We start from the raw sequence: 11421 nt of genomic DNA on the forward strand, positions 1-11421 counted from the left end.
CCACTGCACTCACAGGAATGCCATTTCACTTTGCTTTTCTCTAACCCAGGTGCCACTAATAATAAAGGCCACAGCCTTGGAATCAGGATGAAGGTGGAGCCTGAAAGAGCCAGGCACACTCAGGAGAGGGCAAGTAGCTGACTTGCTGGGATTTGGCCTACATAACTCTAAACTCATACGTTGGTTTTGTTTTTCTTTATTGTAGCTGACCGAGAGGCTAACAGGTGATCACGGGGCCCTCCGAGGCAGACTCATTTCAGGTGCAACGTGGATTCATATCACTGATCATCCAAAAGATAAGTCGGGGGCCATGGCCTGGAGAAGGGAGGGTAGCAGGTTGGGAGTTCTTGGGACAGATTTAAAAATTAGCAGAGGGAAAAGCAATCTTCTCCAAGGGGCCTCTTAGGACAGCTAAAGGGAGAGACTCCACATTTGATGGCAGCGTGCAGGCGGGCAGGGCAGAGCAGTTCCGGTCCACGTCGTATTGTCCGGTGTACCGTGTTACCTACTGTGTCTTTGGGGTCCCTTTTGCCTTTTCCCCTCGAGACCCTCACCACAAGCATAATGTGTCGTGTTTAACGTCCCCCCGTTTGTCACGTTCTGTGTCATGGGTGTCTGCACATGTTTGTGCCGGAGCTGCTCTGCCCTGCCGCAGAGGCTGATGCAACAGGACAAGGCTCAGGGACACGCAGTTTGTGGGGTGTTGCCGGGCTCTAGATGATATTCCTAGATAGACAGAAGATGTTTGGAGCTGCGAAGATATCTTGCAGCCCTTTGACGTTTGTCCTCGCTTTCTTTCAGACGCAGAAGGATAAAATCCAGGGCAAAATCCATCCACCCATCCCGAGTGAGGAGGTTCCCCTGAGCAGGTCAGTCACCGCTTGTCTCTGCAGGGAGATTGTAAAGTGTGACTCTGTTACAGCTCTGTTCTTTTTCTTTTTAGGAAGCAAAGCTGGACATCAGCAGTCAAGGTGAGGTGGGCAAGGTGAGCATTGAGTAGCGTACAGAAGCAGTTGTTATTGCTCCAGTCTCACTTTCCGGTGCAACTCTAAGCATCTGTTCCTGTTTCTGCGCTTTAGGCAATCCACTAGGAGTATGCCAGGCCCCAGTCACCAACCGGCTGACGTGCCGGGTTTGCCGCTCTCCCGAGCCCTGCGGAAGAATCACGGGACTCGTTGATGAAGCCTCTGCCTTTTCTATATAAAGGTGTCACCAGGGTAGCCTTGGGCACGGGCCGAGGAGTTGCGGTGAGTCGGGGAAGTAGGGAGGAGGAGCTAGGGTCCACTCAGGTTTCAGCAACGCCACATCACCTCGTCTCCTCTTAGCCCAGGCGTGCCCCACGACGATGGCGTCAGCCTCCGAGTGCGGCTGAAGCGTGCGGCCCCAGGAGCCGGGCATTCTTGGGAAAAGAGTGAGTGGCAGAATTGTTGGGTTTTGGCCAATGTGCTGCTGAGGTTATGCATTGATATTTTGTTTACTTTATTGGAGCAGACGAAGAAACAACAGGAAGTTGTTTAACAACAGTGCCAGCAGGACCTTCCCAGCTGTCGAGGCAGCCTTCCTTTGCACCTGACACAGACCGGCATCCCCAGATGTCTGAGAGATAAGTAGAGGGCTACGACCCACAGAGGGGATGAAACCAGGGCGCAGGGCAGGGACCCACCGGGAGGGGTTTTTGAGTCCGCTTTGGAGACGGGGGTGTCCACGAAGCGGCCCCTTAGGCCTGGGGGGGAAATAAAAGCAAAGTCTCACTTTTGATCGCAGTGCTGAGGTGTACAGGGCAGAGCAGTCCCGGTGTGTATTGTGTCCCTTGTCTTTTGTGTATTATGTGTGGTTGGATGTGTCATGTCCTTTACCTTAGGCCTTTGAGGAGCCTAGCAGAAACCGTGGCATCATTGTTAGCATCTGTAATCTCTACATTCCTTGGCCTGGTACCCAGGCCATTGAACCTTTGACTTGGGAGCTCTGACAGGCATCAGAATTGCATCTCTCTTTGGAAGCATCCAGTCAGGTGGCTTTTCAGGTCTTGTTCTGAGCTGCACGGACAGCCGTGCTCCGCAATGCTCCATTTCAACGGATTAGGCTTTGTAAGAATGTGAGGTTAGGGAGAGGATTCTGACCGTAGGATTCCTGGGTATCCATCTTTGCAGTTCTTGGAATAAATCCTTCAGCCAGCATCTTCCTCCAGGGTTCTCTGAGCCTCATCAGTTTGCTATCTGTCTCATCTCGGTCATCTCCTTTTGCATTCTCTGAGTCCTTGCAGCCACTTTGCTTGCCAGGAGCTTTCTGTTCCTGTTGTGTCCCCCCTGTCTGTCACGTCCCGTCCCGTGTCACGGGTGTCAGCACACACATTTGTGCCGGAGCTGCTCTGCCCTGCCGCATAGCCTGGTGCAGTAGGAGTAGTCCCTGGGAGTTTGTAATGTGGGGTGTAGTGGGACTCTAGATGGGATTTGTAGATAGACACAAGACGTCTGGAGCTCCTAAGTTATCCTGCAACAGTTTGACTCTTGTCCTAACTTTTTTTTCAGATTCAGATGGATTAAATGTGTGCCAGAGGGCCCCATCCCGGATGAGGGGTTTCCCCCGAGCAGGTGAGGCGCCGTTTGTCTCTGCAGCAGAAGTGTAAATGGTGACTCTGTTACAGCACTGTTCTTTGTCTTTCTTTTTAGAAAGCAAATGTGGATACCAGCTGTCAAGGTGAGCAGTGGAGAGAAGTAGTTGTTATTGCTCAGGTCTCAATTTCTGGTGCAGCTCTAAGCTTCCGTTCTCGTTTGTGCACTTTAGGCAATCCACTCGGAGTATGCCAAGCCCCCGTCACCAGCTGGCCGATGCTCCGGGTTTCCTGCAAATGTGAGCCCTGTGGATGCATTACAGGACTTGGTGATGAAGCCCTGAACTTTTCTATTTAAAGGTGCCATCCAGGTGGCCTCCAGCAAGTGCTGAGGAGTTGTGGTGAGTCAGGGAAGTAGGGGGGAGGAGCGAGGGTCCACTCAGGTTTCAGCCGTGACAAATCACCTCATCTCCTCTTAATCCAGGCGTCCCCTGTGGCGACGGCCTCGGTCTCTGAGCGTGCCCGAAGCGTGCGGCCCGAGCAGCTGAGCGTTCTTAGGAGCACGGTGAGTAGCAGACTTGTGGGGTTTTGGCCGATGTGGTGCCACAATCAGGCATTGATGTTTGGTTTTCTTTAATACAGCTGTCGAAGAGACACCAGCCCGGTGCCAGCAGGACCTTCCCAGCTGACGAGGTGGACTTTCTTTGCACCTGAGACCGGCATCCCCAGATGTCTGAGAGAGAAGTAGAGGGCTACGACCCCCAGGGGGGATGAAAGCAGGGTGCTGGTTTGGGAATTACTGGGATGGGTTTTTGAGTCCGCTTTGGAGGTGGGGGGGGTGTCCATGAAGTGGCCCCTTAGGCCCCATAAAAGCAAAATCTCACTTTTGATCCCAGTGCTGAGGTGAGCAGGGCAGAACAGTCCCAGTGTGTATGATGTCCCTTGTCTATTGTGCCTTGTGTGTTGTTTGGGTATCTCATGTCTCTTACCTTAGCCTTTTCAGGGGCCTGTCAGAAACCTTGGCATTGTTCTTATCCTCTGTGATCTCTGCATTTCTTGGCCTGGCACCCATGCCATACAACCTTTGCCTGGGGAGCTCAGACATGTATCAGATTCGCATCTCTCTTTGGAAGCATCCGGTCAGATGTCTTTTCAGGTCCTGTTCTGAGCTGTACAGATAGCTATGCCCTGCCAGGATCCATTATGGCAGCTTAGGGCTTGAAAGAACGTGAGGACAGGTAGAGGCTTCTGACCGTAGGATTCTTGGGCATCCATCTTTGCAGTTCTTGGAATAAATAATTCAGTTAGCATCTTCTTCCTTCAGTGTTTTCTGAGCCACATCAGCTTGCCATCAGTCTCACCTCGGTCATCTCATTTGGCATGCTCTCGTTGCTCACAGTAATCCTTTTTGCCAAGAGATTCCTGTCTGTGTTGTGTGCCCATTGTTTGTCGTGTCCTGTCTGTCCTGTGTCACGGGTGTCTGCACATATTTGTGCCAGAGCTGCTCTGCCCTGCTGCATAGCCTTGTGTAATAGGACAAGCCCTGGGGGGTTGAAATTTTTCATGTGGGGTGTACTTGGACTCTAGATGCTGTTCCTAGATTGATATAAGGTGTTTGCAGCTTTTGAGTCATCCTGCAGGTGTTTGACATATGTTCTAACTCTCTTGCAGGTGCAGATGCATTGCATCCATGGCAGAGCACCCCATCCCGGGTGAGGGGGTTCCCCATAGCAGGTCAGTCACCATTTGTCTGTGCAGGGGATGTGTCAAGTGTGACCCTGTTACAGCGCTGTTCTTTGTCTTTATTTTTAGGAAGTATAGCTGGATCTCAGCAGTCAAGTTCAAAAGGGTAAGGTGAGCAGTAGCCTTTCTTGTTGCTGAGGTCTCAATTCCTGGGGCAAGTCTAAGTCTCCATTCTCGTTTTTGTGCCTTAGGCCATCTGCTCGGAGCATGCCAAGCTCCCATCCCCAGCTGGCCGACGGACCGGGTTTGCCGCTCTCGCGAGCCCCGCGTTCCGGGCAGCCGTCAGGAACCGCCGAGGAGTTGCGGTGAGTCAGGGAAGTAGGGAGGAGGAGCGAGTGTCCGCTCAGGTTTCAGCAATGCCACGTCACCTCCTGTCCTCTTAACCCAGGCGCACCCCACGACGACGGCGTCGGCCTCCGAGCGCGGCCAGAGCGTGCGACCCGAGGAGCCGGGCCTTCTTAGGAGAACGGTGAGTAGCAGACTTGTGGGGTTTTGGCCAATGTGGTGCCACGATCAGGCATTGATGTTTGGTTTCCTTTGATATAGCTGTCTAAGAGACAACGGCCCGGTGCCAGCAGGACCTTCCCAGCTGGCGAGGCGGCCTTCCTTCGCACCTGACATGGACCCGCATCTCCATATGTCCAAGAGATAAGTCGAGGGCTACGACCCCCAGGGGGGATGAAAGCAGGGTGCTGGGTCGGGGCTCCTGGGGGGGAGGGGGTTGAGTTGTCTCTGGAGATGAGGGTAGCCAAGATGTGGCCCCTTAGGCCACGTAAAAGGAAAGTCTCATTTTGATCACAGTGCTGAGGTGCACAGGGCAGAGCAGTCCCAGTGTGTATCGTGTCCCTTGTCTTTTGTGTATTATGTGTGGTTGGGTATCTCATGTCTCTTATCATAGCCCTGTGAAGCGCCTGTCAGAAACCTTGGCGCCATTCTTAGAATCTGTGATCTCAGTGTTCCTCAGCCTGGTGCCCAGGCCATTGAACCTTTGACTTGGGAGCTCTGACAGGCATCAGAATTGCATCTCTCTTTGGAAGCATCCAGTCAGGTGGCTTTTCAGGTCTTGTTCTGAGCTGCACGGACAGCCGTGCTCCGCAATGCTCCATTTCAACGGATTAGGCTTTGTAAGAATGTGAGGTTAGGGAGAGGATTCTGACCGTAGGATTCCTGGGTATCCATCTTTGCAGTTCTTGGAATAAATCCTTCAGCCAGCATCTTCCTCCAGGGTTCTCTGAGCCTCATCAGTTTGCTATCTGTCTCATCTCGGTCATCTCCTTTTGCATTCTCTGAGTCCTTGCAGCCACTTTGCTTGCCAGGAGCTTTCTGTTCCTGTTGTGTCCCCCCTGTCTGTCACGTCCCGTCCCGTGTCACGGGTGTCAGCACACACATTTGTGCCGGAGCTGCTCTGCCCTGCCGCATAGCCTGGTGCAGTAGGAGTAGTCCCTGGGAGTTTGTAATGTGGGGTGTAGTGGGACTCTAGATGGGATTTGTAGATAGACACAAGACGTCTGGAGCTCCTAAGTTATCCTGCAACAGTTTGACTCTTGTCCTAACTTTTTTTTCAGATTCAGATGGATTAAATGTGTGCCAGAGGGCCCCATCCCGGATGAGGGGTTTCCCCCGAGCAGGTGAGGCGCCGTTTGTCTCTGCAGCAGAAGTGTAAATGGTGACTCTGTTACAGCACTGTTCTTTGTCTTTCTTTTTAGAAAGCAAATGTGGATACCAGCTGTCAAGGTGAGCAGTGGAGAGAAGTAGTTGTTATTGCTCAGGTCTCAATTTCTGGTGCAGCTCTAAGCTTCCGTTCTCGTTTGTGCACTTTAGGCAATCCACTCGGAGTATGCCAAGCCCCCGTCACCAGCTGGCCGATGCTCCGGGTTTCCTGCAAATGTGAGCCCTGTGGATGCATTACAGGACTTGGTGATGAAGCCCTGAACTTTTCTATTTAAAGGTGCCATCCAGGTGGCCTCTGGCAGCTACCCAGGAGTTGTGGTGAGTCAGGGAAGTAGGGGGGAGGAGCGAGGGTCCACTCAGGTTTCAGCCGTGCCAAATCACCTCATCTCCTCTTAATCCAGGCATCCCTTGTGGCGACGGCCTCGGTCTCCGAGCGTGCCCGAAGCGTGCGGCCCGAGCAGCTGAGCGTTCTTAGGAGCACGGTGAGTAGCAGACTTGTGGGGTTTTGGCCGATGTGGTGCCACAATCAGGCATTGATGTTTGGTTTTCTTTAATACAGCTGTCGAAGAGACACCAGCCCGGTGCCAGCAGGACCTTCCCAGCTGACGAGGTGGCCTTTCTTTGCACCTGAGACCGGCATCCCCAGATGTCTGAGAGAGAAGTAGAGGGCTACGACCCCCAGGGGGGATGAAAGCAGGGTGCTGGTTTGGGAATTACTGGGATGGGTTTTTGAGTCTGCTTTGGAGGTGAGGAGTGTCCATGAAGTGGCCCCTTAGGCCCCATAAAAGCAAAATCTCACTTTTGATCCCAGTGCTGAGGTGAGCGGGGCAGAGCAGTCCCAGTGTGTATTGTGTCACTTGTCTTTTGTGTATTATGTGTTGTTGGATATCTCATGTCTTTTATCATAGCCCTTTGAGGGGCCTGTCAGAAACCTTGGCATCAGTCTTAGTATCTGTACTCTCAGCGTTCCTTGCCCTGGCACCGATGCCATGGAACTTTTAACTCAGCAGCTCAGACAGGTATCAGAATGGCAACTCTTTTTCGAAGCATCCGGTCAGATGTCTTTTCAGGTCTTGTTCTGAGCTGTATGGACAGCTGCACCCTGCAAGGTTCTGTTATGATGGATTAGGACTTGTAAGAATGTGGGGACAGGTAGAGGCTTCTGACCATAGGATTCTTGGGCATCCATCTTTGCAGTTCTTGGAATAAATAATTCAGTTAGCATCTTCTTCCTCCAGGGTTCTCTGAACTTCATCAGCCCGCCATCAGTTTCACCTCAGTCTTCTAATTTTGCGTCCTCTCGGTGCTCGCTGTCATTTTCCTTACCCAGAGATTTCTGTTCCTGTTGTGTCCCCGTTGTTTGTCCTGTCCTGTGTCACGGGTGTCTGCACACATTTGTGCTGGAGCTGCTCTGCCTTGCTGCATAGCCTGGTGCAATAGGAGAAGTCCCGGGGACTTGATGTTTGTAATGTGGGGTGTCGTTGGACTCTAGGTGGGATTTGTAGATGGGCACAAGATGTCTGGAGCTCTTAAGTTATCCTGCAGCTCTTTGATTTTTGTCCTTTCTTTCAGGTGCAGAAGGATGAAATCCAGGGCAGAGCCCCTCATCCCGGGTGAGGGGATTCCCCCGAGCAGGTCAGTCACTGTTTGTCTCTGTAGAGAGAGCATAAATGATGGCTGTTAGAGCAGTCTTCTTTGTCTCTCTTTTTAGGAAGTCAAGGCTGAGAGCAGCAGTCAAGGCCGAGTGGGCGAGGTGAGCATTGAGTAGTGTACAGAAGTAGTTGTTATTGCTGAGGTCTCAGTTTCTGGTGCAGCTCTAAGCATCTCCACTTTTTATTTTAGGTGGTCCACTTGCCATCTATCCTGGCCGGGCATGCCCATTCCAGGTGTGTGCAGCTTAAGGTATCAGTGTGGCATCCTTGTCAGATTTGGGAGGTTGTGTTTTCGCAGTGTCTCAGCATGCTTTTCTGCTTTGTTTCTTTGCAGGTGCTGTCGCTGCCCTAGGCACGCCAAGGAACAGAGGAGGGCAGGTGAGTCGGTGTTTAGGCAGGCTGACTCATAGGTGAGTGTTACACAGCAGCATGCTAAGTGTGTACCTATTCTTTTTGCAGGTATCTTCTGGGCACCCTCTGGAGTCAAATCAAGATTTGAGGTGAGCCGGGTCAGGGGTGCGGAGGAGCCCCGGGGATTACTGTTTTTGACGGCAATAGTCACCTTTTCTGTTTTGTCTTAGGTACCCTGAGGAGCCTCGTAGCCAAAGCTTGGAAACGACAGCACCGAGGCACACACGGAGCACGTTTCAACATCCACGTCCGACCGAGGATGGATTTTGTCCGCTCCTCTTCCAAAAGCTAAGTGTCGGGGCCAGTGGTTTGGAGAAGGGGAAAAACCTTTACTATCACAGAGGGCAATTTGATGTCAGCTTAGCAGAGAGGTCTGTAGTGGGACCGGCTCTCTGGAAGAAAAGGGAGAGGGTTTCTCCTCAGCCTGACCAGAGCCTTTGCCGGGCAGGGCAGTTCCGACCCATCTCAGGATTCTCGTGAACTTTGCGTTGTCCGCCTTCCTCGGCCCGACGTCGTCACGGATCTTTCCCCCGAGGAGCTCGCCTTCATGTCCGGAGCTATAGCCACGGTCACCTGGCCGTTGGCTTCCTTCTCTAGGCTTGCTGAGCCTCTCGAGCATCCTCTTAACTGCTGTGGCACTAACTTCTTTTAACGAGTTACGTTTCATCATCACGTGCTATCGTCATAGGGCTTCCTCTCCTTTGGCATCATCAGCCTCTGGCACATCTTGCGCTAGGCATCTCGGGTGCCTAAGGGGACAGTGCCAGGCAGTTGCCACTTGTCTCTGTGTTATGTTGTCCGTGTCTATGTTGTCCGTGTCTGTGTTGTTCGTGTCTGTGTCCGTTGTCTTCCACGTCATAGGCCTTTGTTACGTCGCGATGCTTTATCAGCACTATTCTGTGCCATATAGGCTGTATTCTACTCACGTTCCTTTCTGGATATCCCTTATTCTGGCATCTTTACATTTTTACTCTTTGAGACAGGAATGTCTCAAACGGACAAGATGTTCTCATCCATCTTCCTTCTCACTACCAGCTTTGGTAGTGCCTTTTTTTCCATGCCATTCTCTTGGACTGCTAGAGGGAGTGTCTTGCACCCTCCTCATGAGACCGCAGTACTTCTATAGGTTCCATCTTCTGAAGGGTATAGGACTCAAGAATTCATCTTCCAGCGAGTTATCTCAAGTCCTGGCTTATATTGTGTGTACCTGTGCTGGCTTATACTGTATGTACCTACCCTCTATGTACACTTGCACTGTATGCATCGACTTACATTGTTGTGTGTACTTATATTGTACCACTTATGGTTGGAGCTGCCCTGCCTGGGCACGTAGTCACAGTTAGGTAGAAGAGTTATAAAAACTTTACTGTTCATCTGTCTTTTATGGGATTTTGGGTAGAAAACTTATTGGTTCAGAGTGGAGACAAGTCCTAGCTGTCAGATAGCCACTCGTTGACCGCTTCCTGTCGTCTCACAGGTCCCCAAGGCTACCGATTTCCCCAGAACCTACCAACTGACGTCAAGGAGCGCAGCCAGAAGATGTGTCGCAGCACGTTCTTCAGCGTCTCGAGTAAGGGCCGCAGCGAGTGTGTAAGTGGGAAGAGCGTGTATGAGAGCACATGCCTGTGTCTGTCTGCGTCTGCTCGTCTCTGCATGTGTCAGCGCATGCCGACTGGATTACTGGATTTAACCTTGTGTGTGTGACTTTTGCTTTTCAAGTTTTTCAACTCATTTTCAAATTTAGAATAAAAAATCCCCAGCTGGGTTTCCCCCCCGCCAGCTGTTTTTTTTTTCCTCGGTCCCGGACGGTCTGTGAGGTGACGTTCATCACCAGAGTTTGGGCGCGGACTGTCCAGGGACCGGGGTTTTTGTCAAGCAGGAGGATTTTTTTGAGGCTCCCGGGAACCACGTTCCCGAGGACCAATGATTGCTGGGGTGTAATTTAGCAGTTGTGATGAGAGGGATGGTGACTTCGTGTGTCATCTGAAGGGGGTGTTAATGGTAGATGAGTGGTGTTTTCTGTGTGCTTTTGTTGATTTGGGTTTCCTATAACAGTAAATCTACATGTAATGAAAATAGAAAAAGGTTATCATCTTGTGTTAATATGTGTGTTGTGTTGTATTGCTCTGTATTGCAGGGTGAGCACAGGGTGAACTCTCTCCTCCTTGCTGTGACACCTGGGCTGGCAGGGGTGACACAGTGACCTCGGCCGGCCGATGCTGCCTGTGCCATCACCTGGCACTGACGTGTTTGATGAAAATCCTTTTGCAGGGATTTTTCTCCTGAGAAGCCTCAGAACAGAAATGGAACCAATAACGATCTGCTGGCTGTGGAGTGTGGGCTGGAGATGGTTTAGCAACAGGGGCATCTTGGATTGGTCTCCTGTGCAGTGTCTACTTGATGACCAATCATGGTCCAGCTGCGTCGGGGCTGTGAGCAGTCCCAGGTTTTTATTATTCATTCCTTTCCAGCTTTCTGATGTCTCCTTGCTCTTTTAGTATAGTTCTACTATCTCATTTTCTTTTAATATAATAGAGATCATAAAATAATATTTCAGCCTTCTGAAAGGTGGAGTCAAGATTCTCGTCTCTTCCCTCGTCCTGGGGACCCTCAAACACCGCCACAATCAGCAGCCGAGCAGGTTTGTGCGAGCCTCTCAGTAACCCTCAGCCGGTCCCGAGTCGGCAGACACCGGGGGGCAGCCCTGACACGGCCGAGAGCGGGGAGACACTCTCTGTGCCCCGAGGGTGCTGAGGGCACCTGGGCTGGCAGGAGACACTCTCTGTGTTTGCCCCGAGGGTGCTGAGGGCACCTGGGCTGGGCCCCTGTGCAGCACAAGAGACACCAGAGACATGGGTAGATGATAAAGGGCTGACTCTTAGCAGGGGTTAATCCAAGGTTTTATTAGGAGTCCCAAAGGAGCTCCTGCACCTCAGGGGCCTCCTGCCAAGAGCCCCAGGGAGATGTGCCAAGGTTACATTTAAAGGGAGGTGGAAACCGAAAGTAGATAACATTTTACCAACCAATAAGTGACCCTAAGGGATGGATGCTGGGGCATAGACATACAGGACAGCGTATGGGGCAAGGCTCGGGGGGCTGACCCCTGGCCTCTGGCTAAACATTGGACGACTTGGACTGAAACTTCTGCATGGAGGGGATTGGAGGCTGAGTCATTGACAGAGAGCCAGGGTGGGGGTTTGGGTATGATCTCATCCCGGGAGAGGGATAACACAGGTAGAAGGAGAGGGGTACAGTTTGGGATAAACCATTTGGGAAAAATATGGGGATATAAAACAAAATGACTTCAAAGTATTATAAAGTATAAAAATGCACTACAGCAGGTTTGGGCAGCACCAAATAAAATGTAATAAAATGCTTTAAAAATAGAAAAAT

The 11421-nt window shown here is 51.5% G+C and overlaps 1 long non-coding RNA gene across 2 annotated transcripts; it reads left to right on the plus strand.

Moving 5' to 3' along the window:
• Nucleotides 1-960: 960 nt before the first annotated feature.
• On the plus strand, nt 961-1950 carry LOC143693113 (uncharacterized). 2 transcript variants are annotated; one of them, XR_013180600.1, is made up of 4 exons: nt 961-985; nt 1080-1247; nt 1326-1411; nt 1492-1950. It is a non-coding gene; the product is annotated as an uncharacterized LOC143693113 (long non-coding RNA). The 2 variants fall into 2 exon arrangements; XR_013180601.1 differs by lacking the exon at nt 961-985 and having other exon boundaries at nt 1235-1247; nt 1331-1411.
• The last annotated feature ends 9471 nt before the right edge of the window (nt 1951-11421 follow it).

The sequence above is a fragment of the Agelaius phoeniceus genome, unplaced genomic scaffold (genome assembly GCF_051311805.1).
Source record: "Agelaius phoeniceus isolate bAgePho1 unplaced genomic scaffold, bAgePho1.hap1 Scaffold_289, whole genome shotgun sequence".
Taxonomy (NCBI): domain Eukaryota; kingdom Metazoa; phylum Chordata; class Aves; order Passeriformes; family Icteridae; genus Agelaius; species Agelaius phoeniceus.